Source organism: Myxine glutinosa, chromosome 2 (assembly GCF_964187855.1).
Source record: "Myxine glutinosa chromosome 2, kmMyxGlut1.1, whole genome shotgun sequence".
Lineage (NCBI taxonomy): Eukaryota > Metazoa > Chordata > Myxini > Myxiniformes > Myxinidae > Myxine > Myxine glutinosa.
In genome coordinates, this window is record NC_136262.1 from 194,851,926 (window position 1) to 194,867,556 (window position 15,631).

A 15,631-nucleotide genomic window follows, 5' to 3' on the forward strand; every position below is an offset into this window, starting at 1 on the left:
AAATGTGCCGTCCGAGGCAGAGTCTGTTCGCCACGTTCGGCACACGTGATAGCTCGCTGCTCTCTGATTGGTTGAATCGTTTTTTGGACATAGCTCGGTAACTACTTGTCCGATTAATATGAAACCTTGAAAAGGCACATCCTCAGGTCCCCAGCAATATACCTGGCAAGTTTCAAGTATATCGGACCCGTGGTTGTCGAGAAACAGCGGTCACAGACACACAGACACACACACATACACACACACATACACACACACATACACACACACATACACACAGAGATTACTGGAATTATAGATAGATTATTATTATTATTATTATTATTATAATTCAGCTTTTACACGCGGCCGTAGAAGATTGACTACTATAATTCAGCTCAGCTTTTAATTGCGAAATGGGCCCAGCCTGGCCGAGGTGGGCCTCACCCGGCCTCACCACCTAGCCTATAACCTTCCCGGGGTCCGTCCCGACATTTTTTGTATTAGAGGTTTCCTCCTATCTTTCACCGTCCAGGAGATTAGCGCGCGCAGACAAACAAACAAATAAACAAACAAACAAACAAAAACCTTCTTTTATATATATAGATATATTATTGTTCGATTCCCCTGCAACAAATTCTGCTTTCTTTCGGTGCATTCACCTTTGAGACAGAAAAAGAAAGAGCAAAATCATTATTGCTAAAATACAGTCACCATCGAAAAGTCACCAGTGTCACTGCTGGGAAAAAGTTAGCTGAGTTTTTGGCGATTATGTACAGCTACATATAATAAAGAAGTAAATGTATTATTTTCAAGATGTATACCGTTTTATTAAATCCCCCTTGGATTAACCAGAATTCGAATTTCCACTTTATGTCAGGACTGCATCTCAGGACTTCATGCTGTAGGGACCTTCCCATTGCAATATCGTGCCTGGTAAGTGCCCTCAGATACATGGAGCATTAAAAATTCAACAGCTATCTTCAAAACAGCGCTTCCGTTAACTGCGTCTTACAGCGAGTTCCTTTCAACTCAAAACACGCCGTCGTTTAGCGGACAAAGGCTTCGTATCGAATACATCGTGGATTCTGCCCCCACCTGCAAAATGTTCTTTTTGAACGTCCATTTGTTTCTTTTTCACCTGGTTTTTTTTTTTTTTGGAGAGAAGTTTTTGACCTGTATAGGCAGCAATTGTTGTTTCCTGAACTCCTTTTGGTTCGATTGATTTAAGCGGCGTGACGTGCTCTGTAAACGAAGAGCGACGATGTTTGAACGCAGGTGCGAACGGGTTAAACGGAACGTGCGCGTGCGTCGCGCTTTGGTGCGTGGGTGCGCGCGTGCTCGGCCGTGACGCAATAAAGGCAACAAGCGGAGATTGACAGTACGAAACGTATACAACAGTATTGTGTAGACTTTGGAATAATGATTACAGTAGTTAAAAACAAAAACAAATAAAACTACCAATTTCGGGAAAGTGTCGTATGCATACCACTTGACTTTGGAGGAAAGCCGAGCGGTTGATGCCTCTGCTCATGAAAGGTGCTCCGTAGGCGTTCTGAAATTGCCAACAGCAGGATAAAACAGCAATGTTGCTCAGATGGCTTTTTAAACAGCTGGAGTCTTGAAGTGAAGCAGGTGGAAACTGCTTCCCGGGGTGCGCTTTAATTCGATCGTGCTACCTGCGGATTTCCTGCAAGCTGCGAGGCACACTATCACCTTAACCCACCACCAACTCGAGGAAGGGGTGGGGGGAGGTTAGGGGGGTGGGAGCAGATAATTACATTTTTGACTTGACGGGTTCAGTATATATTAAGTTTTGTTCAAATGCTACTACGATAACTGCTTATTGCACTGTGTTTTGTAGTTCCTTTAAAATGCACCCTATTGCTTTTTCTTATATAATTACTGCGTTCGAGTTGTGTTCAAAAACACATTATCAAACCTCTGTATTTAACACCCCAATAGGACCAGGTAATAACCATTCTTACCTTGCATAATTCACCTTTTCCTTTAACAACTAGGTGTATTTTATGACTTTCTTAACCCTTGTACACTTTTTCATTCACATTCACTTTTTCATTCACTAAATCCTTGTACACTTTTTTTCATAAATTCATTCACTGTATAAAAATTTAAAAAAAAACAAAAAAAAAACATGTACCATATAATAAAGGAGTGTAAAAACGTTATAATACGTACTATATGATAAAGGAGTGTTAAACATTTTAAATACATACTGTATGATAGAGTGTAAAAACATTTAATACGTACGACATGATTTTTAAAATTCCCTTTTATGGCCATTTTCCCTGCTATTGTGGGAGTTAGCCTAGTGGGCCCCATTACAATAATCATGGTTCCCTTTTTGAGCTAATGTTTTTTTTTTTGGCCGGATGCCCTTCCTGCCGCCAACCCTTTAGCCGCCTCTTAAAACGCGCAGGGATAGTGTAACTATTCTAGGCCAGGGCGCACACCAGCACATTCATCCCAGCAAGCTGGTACTCAATTTGCCGACTTCGGAAGGATGACAGGCTGAGTCAACCCCCCTGGTGTTAATTCAACAATCGACCGGGATTCAAACCCAGGATCCTGGGATCCTAAGCCAGCACCCTAACCTTGCCAGCACCCTAACCTTGCCAGCACCCTAACCTTGCCAGCACCCTAACCTTGCCAGCACCCTAACCTTGCCAGCACCCTAACACTTGCTAAGCCAACACCAGGCTCGTACTTTATGATAAATGAGTGTAAAACACTTTTAATATGTACTATATGATAGAGCAGTATACAAACACTTTTAATACATAACTTATGATAAAGGAGTGTAAAACTTTTAATATGTACTTTATGATAAAGGAGTGTAAAACTTTTAATATGTACTTTATGATAAAGGAGTGTAAAACTTTTAATATGTACTTTATGATAAAGCAGTGTAAAACTTTTAATATGTACTTTATGATAAAGGAGTGTAAAACTTTTAATATGTACTTTATGATAAAGGAGTGTAAAACTTTTAATATGTACTTTATGATAAAGGAGTGTAAAACTCTTTTAATATGTACTTTATGATAAAGGAGTATATAAACATTTTTAATACATAATTTATGACAAAGGAGTGTAAAGCTTTTAATATGTACTATATGATAAAGGAGTGTAAAACTTTTAATATGTACTTTATGATAAAGGAGTATATAAACATTTTTAATATGTACTGTATGATAAAGGAGTGTAAAAACATTTTTAATATGTACTATATGATAAAGGAGTGTAGAACTTTTAATATGTACTTTATGATAAAGGAGTATATAAACATTTTTAATATGTACTATATGATAAAGGAGTATATAAACATTTTTAATATGTACGATATGATAAAGGAGTATATAAACATTTTTAATATGTACGATATGATAAAGGAGTATATAAACATTTTTAATATGTACTATATGATAAAGGAGTATATAAACATTTTTAATATGTACTTTTTAATATGTACAATATGATAAAGGAGTATATAAACATTTTTAATATGTACTTTATGATAAAGGAGTATATAAACATTTTAAATATGTACTATATGATAAAGGAGTATATAAACATTTTTAATATGTACTTTATGATAAAGGAGTGTAATACTTTTAATATGTATTTTATGATAAAGGAGTGTAAAACTTTAAATATGTACTATATGATAAAGGAGTATATAAACATTTTAAATATGTACTATATGATAAAGGAGTATATAAACATTTTAAATATGTACTATATGATAAAGGAGTGTAAAAACATTTTTAATATGTACTATATGATAAAGGAGTAAAAAACATTTTAAATATGTACTATATGATAAAGGAGTATATAAACATTTTTAATACATAATTTATGATAAAGGAGTGTAAAAACATTTTTAATATGTACTATATGATAAAGGAGTGTCAAAACATTTTTAATATGTACTTTATGATAAAGGAGTATATAAACATTTTTAATATGTACTTTATGATAAAGGAGTATATAAACATTTTTAATACATAATTTATGATAAAGGAGTATATAAACATTTTAAATATGTACTTCATGATAAAGGAGTATATAAACATTTTTAATATGTACTTTATGATAAAGGAGTATATAAACATTTTTAATACTAGGGCATGCCCGTACTATATCTATATCTAAAATTATATCCCCCCCCTCTATTTACATGAAATGGTTTGGTCCAAAGCGAACGGCTTGCGAGTGGTGACAATCCCCCCCCCTCTATTTACATGCAATGGTTTGGTCCAAAGCGAACGGCTTCCGGAGTTTGGTAAAGAAATCGCCATCGCGTGCACAAACGCGCAGGAAAGCGAATGAATCGCAAATTCGTTTTTATTAGTTGTAAAACATAGTTTAACGCCAACATAGTTTGCAAACGTGAAATAAATGAATACGCTCTCAAATGTGCCATCCGAGGCAGAGTGTGCCCGCCACGTTCGGCACACGCGATCGTTCGCTGCTCTCTGATTGGTTGAATCGTTTTTTGGACATAGCTCGGTAAGTAATTGTCCGATTAATATGAAACCTTGAAAAGGCACATCCTCGGGTCCCCAGCAATATACCTGGCAAGTTAAAAGTATATCGGACCCGTGGTTGTCGAGAAACAGCGGTCACAGACAAACGTACAAACGTACAAACGTACAGACAGAGATTACTGGAATTATTTTTAATATGTACTTTATGATAAAGGAGTATATAAACATTTTTAATACATAATTTATGATAAAGGAGTATATAAACATTTTTAATATGTACTTAATGATAAAGGAGTATAGAAACATTTTTAATATGTACTTTATGATAAAGGAGTATATAAACATTTTTAATATGTACTTCATGATAAAGGAGTATATAAACATTTTAAATATGTACTTCATGATAAAGGAGTATATAAACATTTTTAATATGTACTTCATGATAAAGGAGTATATAAACATTTTTAACATGTACTTTATGATAAAGGAGTATATAAACATTTTAAATACATAATTTATGATAGAGCATATAAACATTTTTAATATGTACTTTATGATAAAGGAGTATATAAACATTTTAAATATGTACTTTATGATAAAGGAGTGTAAAAACATTTTTAACACATAATAATTTATGATAAAGGAGTGTAAAAACATTTTTATATGTACTATATGATAAAGGAGTGTAAAACTCTTTTAATATGTACTTTATGATAAAGGAGTATATAAACATTTTAATACATAATTTATGATAAAGGAGTGTAAGAACATTTTTATTACGTACTATATGATAAAGTAGTGTATTCAAAAATCCAACTGAACAAAAATGATCGATTGTTGAACATCAGGTTGCCAAAGCAGAGGAAATCCTGTGGTGAGTATGGGATCATTGTCGATCTTCTTGTTCGTCGTTTTTCTGTCTCATTGTTCATAGGTTTTGTCACAATTACACATTTTTATGGATTAATAAAATAAAACAAGTATGGGTTAGAAGGGTCGGAGTTCATGTACAACGTCTTGCTGGTTCCTTACTGATGAACCGGTTTGCTTCATACATTTTTAATTTGTGAGATATTAAGATTTATTTCCTACTTAATGAACCGCTCTCCCTCCCAATAACTTGCTGATTACCCCTCCTCCTTCTCCCCATCACTTGCATAATACTGCTCACCCTCCCAATCACTTTCTTAATACTGCTCAACCTCCCAATCACTTTCTTAATACTGCTCAACCTCCCAATCACTTTCTTAATACTGCTCACCCTCCCAATCACTTAATACTGCTCACCCTCCCAATCACTTTCTTAATACTGCTCACCCTCCCAATCACTTAATACTGGTCACCCTCCCAATCACTTTCTTAATACTGCTCACCCCCCCCCCCCCCAATCACTTTCTTAATACTGCTCACCCTCCCAATCACTTAATACTGCTCACCCTCCCAATCACTTTCTTAATACTGCTCACCTTCCCAATCACTTTCTTAATACTGCTCACCCTCCCAATCACTTAATACTGCTCACCCTCCCAATCGCTTTCTTAATACTGCTCACCTTCCCAATCACTTTCTTAATACTGCTCACCCTCGCAATCACTTTCTTAATACTGCTCACCCTCCCAATCACTTAATATTGCTCACCCTCCCAATCACTTTCTTAATACTGCTCACCCTCCCAATCACTTTCTTAATACTGCTCACCCTCCCAATCACTTAATACTGCTCACCTTCCCAATCACTTTCTTAATACTGCTCACCCTCCCAATCACTTAATACTGCTCACCCTCCCAATCACTTTCTTAATACTGCTCACCCTCCCAATCACTTTCTTAATACTGCTCACCCTCCCAATCACTTTCTTAATACTGCTCACTCTCCCAATCACTTTCTTAAAACTGCTCACCCTCCCAATCACTTTCTTAATGGCACTCAGCCTCCCACACTTTCTTAATACCACTCACCTTCCCAATCACTTTCTTAATACCACTCACCCTCCCAATCACTTTCTTAATACCATTCACCCTCCCAATCACTTTCTTAATACCACTCACCCTCCCAATCACTTTCTTAATACCATTCACCCTCCCAATCACTTTCTTAATACCATTCACCCTCCCAATCACTTTCTTAATACCATTCACCCTCCCAATCACTTTCTTAATACTGGCCACAATCCAAATCATTTCCTGATTACCCCCCATCCAACTCCATCATTCGATTAATACTGCTCACCCTCTCAATCTTTTGCTGATTAACCTCCTCCCTCCCAATCAATTGCTTCATACCACTCTTCCTCCCAATCACTTGCTGAAGATCTCTCCTAACCCTCACTCCAATCACTTGCATGCCACTCTTCCTCCCAATCACTTGCTGATTATCTCTCCTAATCTTCACCCTAATCACTTGCTTAATACCGCTCTTCCTCCCAATCACTTGCTGATGATCTCTCCTAATCTTCACCCTAATCACTTACTTAATACCGCTCTTCCTCCCAATCACTTGCTGATTATCTCTCCTAATCTTCACCCCACTCACTTGCTTACTGCTCTTCCTCCCAATCACTTGCTGATTATCTCTCCTAATCTTCACCCCAATCACTTGCTTAATACTGCTCTTCCTCACAATCACTTGTTGATTATCTCTCCTAACCCTCACTCCAATCACTTGCATACTGCTCTTCCTCCCAATCACTTGCTGATTATCTATCCTAATCTTCACCCTAATCACTTGCTTAATACCGCTCTTCCTCCCAATCACTTGCTGATTATCTCTCCTAATCTTCACCCCAATCACTTGCTTAATACCGCTCTTCCTCCCAATCACTTGCTGATTATCTCTCCTAACCTTCACCCCAATCACTTGCTTAATACCGCTCTTCCTCCCATTCACTTGCTGATTATCTCTCCTAACCTTCACCCCAATCACTTGATTAATACCGCACTGCCTCCCAATCACTTGCTGATTATCTCTCCTAACCCTCACTCCAATCACTTGCATACTGTTCTTCCTCCCAATCACTTGCTGATTATCTCTCCTAATCTTCACCCCAATCACTTGATTAATACCGCACTGCCTCCCAATCACTTGCTGATTATCTCTCCTAACCTTCACCCCAATCACTTGATTAATACCGCACTGCCTCCCAATCACTTGCTGATTATTTCTCCTAACCTTCACCCCAATCACTTGCTTAATACCGCTCTTCCTCCCAATCACTTGCTGATTATCTCTCTGAACCTTCACCCCAATCACTTGCTTAATACCGCTCTTCCTCCCATTCACTTGCTGATTATCTCTCCTAACCTTCACTCCAATCACTTGATTAATACCGCACTGCCTCCCAATCACTTGCTGATTATCTCTCCTAACCTTCACCCCAATCACTTGCTTAATACCACTCTTCCTCCCAATCACTTGCCGATTATCTCTCCTAATCTTCACCCCAATCACTTGCTTAATACCGCACTGCTTCCCAATCACTTGCTGATTATCTCTCCTAACCTTCACCCCAATCACTTGCTTAATACCGCACTGCCTCCCATTCACTTGCTGATTATCTCTCCTAACCTTCACTCCAATCACTTGATTAATACCGCACTGCCTCCCAATCACTTGCTGATTATCTCTCCTAACCTTCACCCCAATCACTTGCTTAATACCACTCTTCCTCCCAATCACTTGCTGATTATCTCTCCTAATCTTCACCCTAATCACTTGCTTAATACCGCTCTTCCTCCCATTCACTTGCTGATTATCTCTCCTAACCTTCACCCCAATCACTTGCTTAATACCGCACTGCCTCCCAATCACTTGCTGATTATCTCTCCTAACCCTCACTCCAATCACTTGCATACTGCTCTTCCTCCCAATCACTTGCTGATTATCTCTCCTAATCTTCACCCCAATCACTTGCTTAATACCGCACTGCCTCCCAATCACTTGCTGATTATCTCTCCTAACCCTCACTCCAATCACTTGCATACTGCTCTTCCTCCCAATCACTTGCTGATTATCTCTCCTAACCTTCACCCCAATCACTTGATTAATACCGCACTGCCTCCCAATCACTTGCTGATTATCTCTCCTAACCTTCACCCCAATCACTTGCTTAATACCGCTCTTCCTCCCATTCACTTGCTAATTATCTCTCCTAACCTTCACCCCAATCACTTGATTAATACCGCTCTTCCTCCCATTCACTTGCTGATTATCTCTCCTAACCTTCACCCCAATCACTTGATTAATACCGCACTGCCTCCCAATCACTTGCTGATTATCTCTCCTAACCCTCACTCCAATCACTTGCATACTGTTCTTCCTCCCAATCACTTGCTGATTATCTCTCCTAACCTTCACCCCAATCACTTGCTTAATACCGCTCTTCCTCCCATTCACTTGCTGATTATCTCTCCTAACCTTCACCCCAATCACTTGATTAATACCGCACTGCCTCCCAATCACTTGCTGATTATCTCTCCTAACCCTCACTCCAATCACTTGCATACTGTTCTTCCTCCCAATCACTTGCTGATTATCTCTCCTAATCTTCACCCCAATCACTTGATTAATACCGCACTGCCTCCCAATCACTTGCTGATTATCTCTCCTAACCTTCACCCCAATCACTTGATTAATACCGCACTGCCTCCCAATCACTTGCTGATTATCTCTCCTAACCTTCACCCCAATCACTTGATTAATACCGCTCTTCCTCCCAATCACTTGCTGACTACCCCTCCTCACCGCCATCACTTGTTGAATACCCCTCTTCCCCCACACCCTCGCCCCATTTTTCCTAAATAGCCCACATTCTCCGCCCCCCATTTTTCTAAATTCCCCCCATTCCCCACCTGCCCCATTTTTCCTAAATACCCCTCTTCCCCCACCCCAACATTTTCCTAAATGCCCCCCATTCTCCACCCGCCCCATTTTTCCTAAATACTCCTCTTCCCCCACCCCCACATTTTCCTAAATTCCCCCCATTCTCCACCCGCCCCATTTTTTTTCTGAATACCCCTCGTACATTCGACATACCATGAGTAACTTCAGACGATTGCAATGCACGTTTAACATCCAAAACCTGATACCATGACGTGTTTGTCACTTCTGCTGTCTCCTCTTGTGACTTTGTAAAGGATTGTTCCATTTGAAATTAATGCGAAATGCAAGAGGTACAAGTACAAGTACAAGTTGTTGTACACATGAACATGCAAGAGTACACAATGACGTCAGAGCTCGTGGTTATAGGACTCGTGTGAACGCGACTCCGACAATAAGGTCATATATGTCAAGGCGCAGAGACGGGGAAGCATTTTTTTCACCTCTTCTATCTGCAATGATTCGTTATCCACAACATGCCATCATATAGTAAGGGTAGAAATCTCTCGACGAATTCGCCATGACAGTTAAACCTCCAGGTGAATAATGTCCTCCAGGTCCTGGAACCACGGTGTCTTTTTTGTGTCTGCCGGACAGGGCTGCGGAAAGGCGCACGCTGTCTATCGCTCCTTCTCCATGGCAAACTGTCTACACATCTGTTGCCTGCTTGAAATGCCCCAGGAGGGTTGCCTGATCTCGGGAAGGTGCAGTCGGTTATAGCCGGCAGCTGCAGTCTGCCTGGCTTCATCATCTGAGCAGTGATTAAGCAGCTGCTGGAAGTGAAAGGTTGAGAATGCAAAGGGAAAGCATTGCAGATCTCAAAAAGAAACTGAACACTGAGCATCATTGCGGTTTGAATTTGATTACGTCACTTTCCTTTATGAGCGTCACAGCAATCTCTGATGCACAGAGAATTTGCGTGGATGTGAAGAAGCAGTTTGAAAGTTCCTGCCTTGAAAACAACATTTGATTTAGTTCATACTCTCCAACTTTGACAATACTTCTGAGAGTGAAATTCCACAAACTTTGCAAGTTCCATTTTGTGATAAAAACAAATAACAGATAACACTGTGCATAAAATAACATCATAAAAAACATAATAAACATAATAAATAAATAACATAATAAATAAATAATAAATAATAGTACAAATAAATAATAATAAAAAAATAAAAATAAAATAAATAACATAAATAAATAACATAATAAAATAACATAAGATGAAAACAAATAACACACACATCATTTGTAGAACCTGGAAAATCATGTAAAAGTGAAAGACATCAATTCTGACTGGTCTTTTTGGAACTGCAAAAAAAAATTTGGGGCCTCACTTTCAGTTGTGGCAGCAGCTCATATTTGTTTTGGGTGCCATCAATAACTTGCCTTTTCTTCGCAAGAATCACTGTAAGATATTTTCACACCCAGCGAAATGACCAGTACTGGGTGCTCTGACTTAATGCACCACACGCATGGCGATGTATCACACCATCACAAGCCAAACACCAGGGTGACAGTTATAGTTAGCTGACAGAAAAATGTTATAGCTGTGTCGACATTCAAACCAAGGCTAGATAGCTCAAAAGAACCACTTTTAGAGACCATTTCCCCCCGCAGAGCAGGGGTTGGCCTTTTTCGGGCACTGTGGTCCCCTTTTTGAAGCAATGCTTTATGGCTGAATGCCCTTCCTGCCACCAACCCTGTTAGTCGCCTCTTGCGACACATAGAGAATTACCAGTAAACTGGTACTCAATTTGCCGACCTCGGAAGGATGACAGGCTGAGTCAACCCCCCTGGCGTTAATTCAGCGATTGACGGATTTGAACCCAGGATCCTTGGATCCCAAGCCAGCACCCTAACCGCGAAGCCAACACCAGGCTTCTAGATAGCTCAAAGGAAATTTCAAACACCTCTAATGCCTAAGTCACACATAGGCGGATATTTTGGCGACTACCGGCGACTGCCGGCGATCAAGATTTTTCGGCGACCACTGGCGATTTCGGGGGGTCAAATATGGTCAGGCGGCAGTATGGCGACTGCAGGCGGCCACATTGTGACTGCATTGCGACGACGCCCCGAGTGGGATGGCGACTGTTGAAGATCGAAGACGACTGCATTGCGGATGCACGGCGGCAGCATGGCGACAGTCTGGTGGCTAGATTACGACCGATGGCGGGTCGCGGCGACTGCATTGGGGCCGGGTGGCGGTTTACTCCGATATCCGCAAGACTGCAATAAGACCGCCGGCGATTGGAGACGATTCACACAACTTTTTAAATCTTTATTTCTCTATTTTACATTTCACTTTATTCACTTCAATGATGTATGACATGAAGCATAAAGATGTTTGATGTGCAATAACAAATAACAAAGATGTATCATTGTAATGTAATAATCAAACTTTTCTGCAGGGAGAGAGAATGAAAAGAAAGTCCAACACATTATTTCCACTGGTCCCAAGTCCAATAAATAAAGTTTCCAAAGGACCAGAGTCCAAAAAATAAAGTTCCCAAAAGTCCCAAGTCCAAACAATAAAGCCATATCCTTGTCGGCACCACATGACCTCATTCCACGGAGACCCTCACACCATCCTGTCTTGCCATGGAATGGAGCTCAGAATGAGCCAGCAGTAGGTCATTCGCAGCAATATCTTGGTCCAGTGCTGCCAAGTCATTCAGAAGGACCAGCTTCATCCTATGTTCATCATCCATGATAGATGTTGGTAGAGAGACCCTTGGTAGACCTTGACCATACTGCAGTGAGCTGAAATGTCCACCCCTATTTATACCTGGCCTGAAAATCGTGGTATGCCGTAATGCAGTCGCCAGGCAGTCGTATCTCTGTTGCCAATGGCCGTAACTCGGCCGCCACTAGTCCTACTGCTGTCGTCGTCAGTCTCCCATAGCCGCAGGGGAGACGTGGCAGTTCTTCTGTAGTCGATACGCAGCCGCAACAGTGTCGGCCCGTAGTCGGGAAGATGCCGCAGGAAGGCCGTATGGCATTCGCATCTCTGCCGTGCTAGCTGGTGGGGCGATTGCGGAAGACTATGAGCGACTGGGTTGCGGCCGCTTTACGGTCTTATTACAGATACCGACGACAGCATGGCGGTTCCATCGCGACAGCATGGCGGATTTTTTTCGATTGCGACTGAGCGCGCCGTTTTTAAACATTGTAAAAATTATTTTGCCCCTTTGCGGCTCTTGCCGACTGCAGGCGACCTGGGGAGGATAACCACGACTACAGGCGACCGTCCATTACGGTTTCATTACGATTGTCGGCGGGTGGTGGCGATTTTTTCAGTCGCCAGTAGTCGCCGACAAATCCGCCTATGTGTGACCTAGGCTTAAGTTATCCTTCAAACCCAGAAGTGTCGATACATAAATGTATCTAATTAGAAAGGAAATATGCTTCTTCCTAAGTATATTTATTTACAAATAGAAAAAAACATAATTTTGGGCTTTCTTGAACAATACGTGACTTTCAAAATGACATAATCTGCCACAGAATGCTCAGCACCCAGGGAACCATCTAGCAACAATGGTCATTGGAGCAGGGAACGTATATCGTGTGTGCCAGCTAGGAATTGTAACATAAAATGGTTCACAAAGCTTCTAAAGGGAGCTGAAAATACTTGGAAAAGTAAAAGTACCCGAGTTGGAGAGCTTTCTGATTAGCTTGCCCAAAAAGTTGATATCTTGCAGCTGCAAAAACTCCTCGACGATATCGGCCCGTGCAAGGCCTGTGGACGGGTTGTGAACCGGCACATTCTACCCGGCCTCCTCAATCCCTGTCTGTGTGTGGATTTTGAGCCTTGCGGGATTCCCTTGTGTGAACATGGCAGGCTTGGTGATTTATTTAATGGACATCTTCAATTGGAAAGATGATGCCATCATTATCAACATTCAGCTCTACTTCCCAGAGGGAGAAACAGTATCTGGTTTAGTTGCTGCTTAATACCGATGGGAAGGTCACATCAAGGACTTGTGAATGCTTGTGAATTGAAACTTGTGAATTGTGAATGGAAGTATAAAAATATGATATTTACTATTAATCATGTTGGGGAGGGGAGGTTTGAGTGGGAGGTATATGAGTTGTGAGGGCCGTTAGAAATATATACATTCTTTGTTTGGTCTGGGGCCACAAGAGAAATTGCACTAGATTTTTGCATCTATTGATAAAGGGAGGTGTGTGCGTGTGCACGCCATATCCTCTGCCGTCGCTCACTTGTCCCAACAGGAAATGTTACAAACTCGCCACCACTGATCCACAGATATTTCCAGTATTTTACCATGAGCCGATTTGCATTTACGAACACAACAATTATGGTTAACAATTATGAAATTGCCACTCATTTGTTGAAAAGCCGAAAATGATGTTAGAAGACGATTTGAATTACAGATTTTGCGCTTGCAATGGCAGGTTAAAAGTGCAGGTGCGGGTAGAACCGAGTCAGCGTAAACACACACACAGCACATGCGCAAAGCAAATGGCCTTGTTAGCATTCATACGTCATTTTGAAAGTCGTGTATTATGAGAATCTTGTTGTGAGAACCTTTTTGATGCTCTAAGAATGATATGTACATATGCTGTAGTTAAATGCTGTATATATTGGAAGCAATGGCATACCACCCAATTTAACCATTACCAAGAAACTCACAGTCATAGAGGAGACCATCTACTCCAGGATTAGCCATATGATCTACTCTATGACTGAGAGCTGGAATGTTTAAGCGAGATTATTAACATGATTTTGATATCTCTGGAAGTCGAAGAGGTCGGCACTGATGGCATCCCCCAACTTAACAATGCAGATCATGTATGGTACACAAGCCAACATTTCGGTCTTTTGGTTAAATGCATCTTCAAACTCAGTTTGCTTTGCTGTTGGAAATGCAAAATGTTTTAAACTTGTTTGGCATTCTTATCTGAGCAGTTAGCTCATAAGGCTGGGGTATCAACCAGCCAGCTTACTTCCAATTACAAGCAACATCATGGAATCCATCATTGCTGCTGATGTCAAGTCTATCCTGTTTTCAAACAGCCTGATCTCTGACCATCATTTTGAATTCTGGCCCAGTCACTCAACTCTGGATATGCTGCTGCTCCTCTCTTAGCAATTGTTGGAGGCCCTCAATCTAAATCAAGAGGTCAGGGCCATCTCCTTGGTCATATCTCAGGCATTCGACCCAGTCTGGCATCCTGCCTTGCTAACCCTGACTGCTTGCTTGCTCTCTCTCCCTCTCTCCCTCTCCCCCTCTCCCCCTCTCTCCCTCTCTCCCTCTCACCTGGATTTCTGATTTTCTCCACTCACACAGTCAACATGTTGCTATGAATTGAACCCTCTCCCAATGGAAGCTGTATTCCCTAAGGCAGTGTTTTGGGCCCAGTCTTGTTCCTCATCTATATAAATGATCTCTCCAATGCTCTGGAAAACCTTCTCTTCCCTTTTGCAGATGACTCCACATTGTGTCATACAGTATGCCACCCCCATCCTTCTGCTCGAAAGACAGCAGCTGCGTCTCTGCTGATCTGGAATTAATTAGATGCTTGTCTGAGAAATGGAACATTCTCTTCAATCCTGCAAAATATTCTCACATTGTTACTCCAGAAGGATCGGGAAACTAATTCACATGTTTATTTTCATGGTCAGATACTGGAGGAGGTTCAGTGTCTTGAATTTCGAGGCCTTACCAACAACCATGTTCTTTCACGAGCTGACCACATTGCAAAGCTGCCGTCCAAAGATAGCTGCAGACTGGTCATCATGCATCGATCCAAGTCTTTCCTTGGAAAATCATAGCTACTCAAAGTCCACAAGGCCTTTATCTATAGCTCCTCGAGTACTAGTGCGCCCCTCAAAGTGCTGTTACCCCAGCATCACATCTGGCTCTCCTGTATTCTGTGTAATCTAAAGCTCTCAAAATTATTGTAATCTCCTGCGACGAGGCTGAAGCACAGGGTATGCTGCTCTCACATTGCAGGCCAGTCGGTGTCTCTCTATTTTCTACCATCTTTTTTCAATATTCCTTCCTCTGCTCTGTCCTCCTAACCTCCCTATCTACTCCAAGATGCACTAGTTCTATGTCAGTAACCCTCTCCTGGTTAGGCTTCTAAAATCCAGGCTGACTGCATACATCAACTCTTATACTCCTAGCTTCTCCGCTCTATGGAACTACCTTCCAGAGGTTGTTCTCTCTCACTTTTCTGTCTAGGAATTTAAGCATGCAGTGTACCACCATTTCTTGTCATCCCCAGTTCTGACCTAT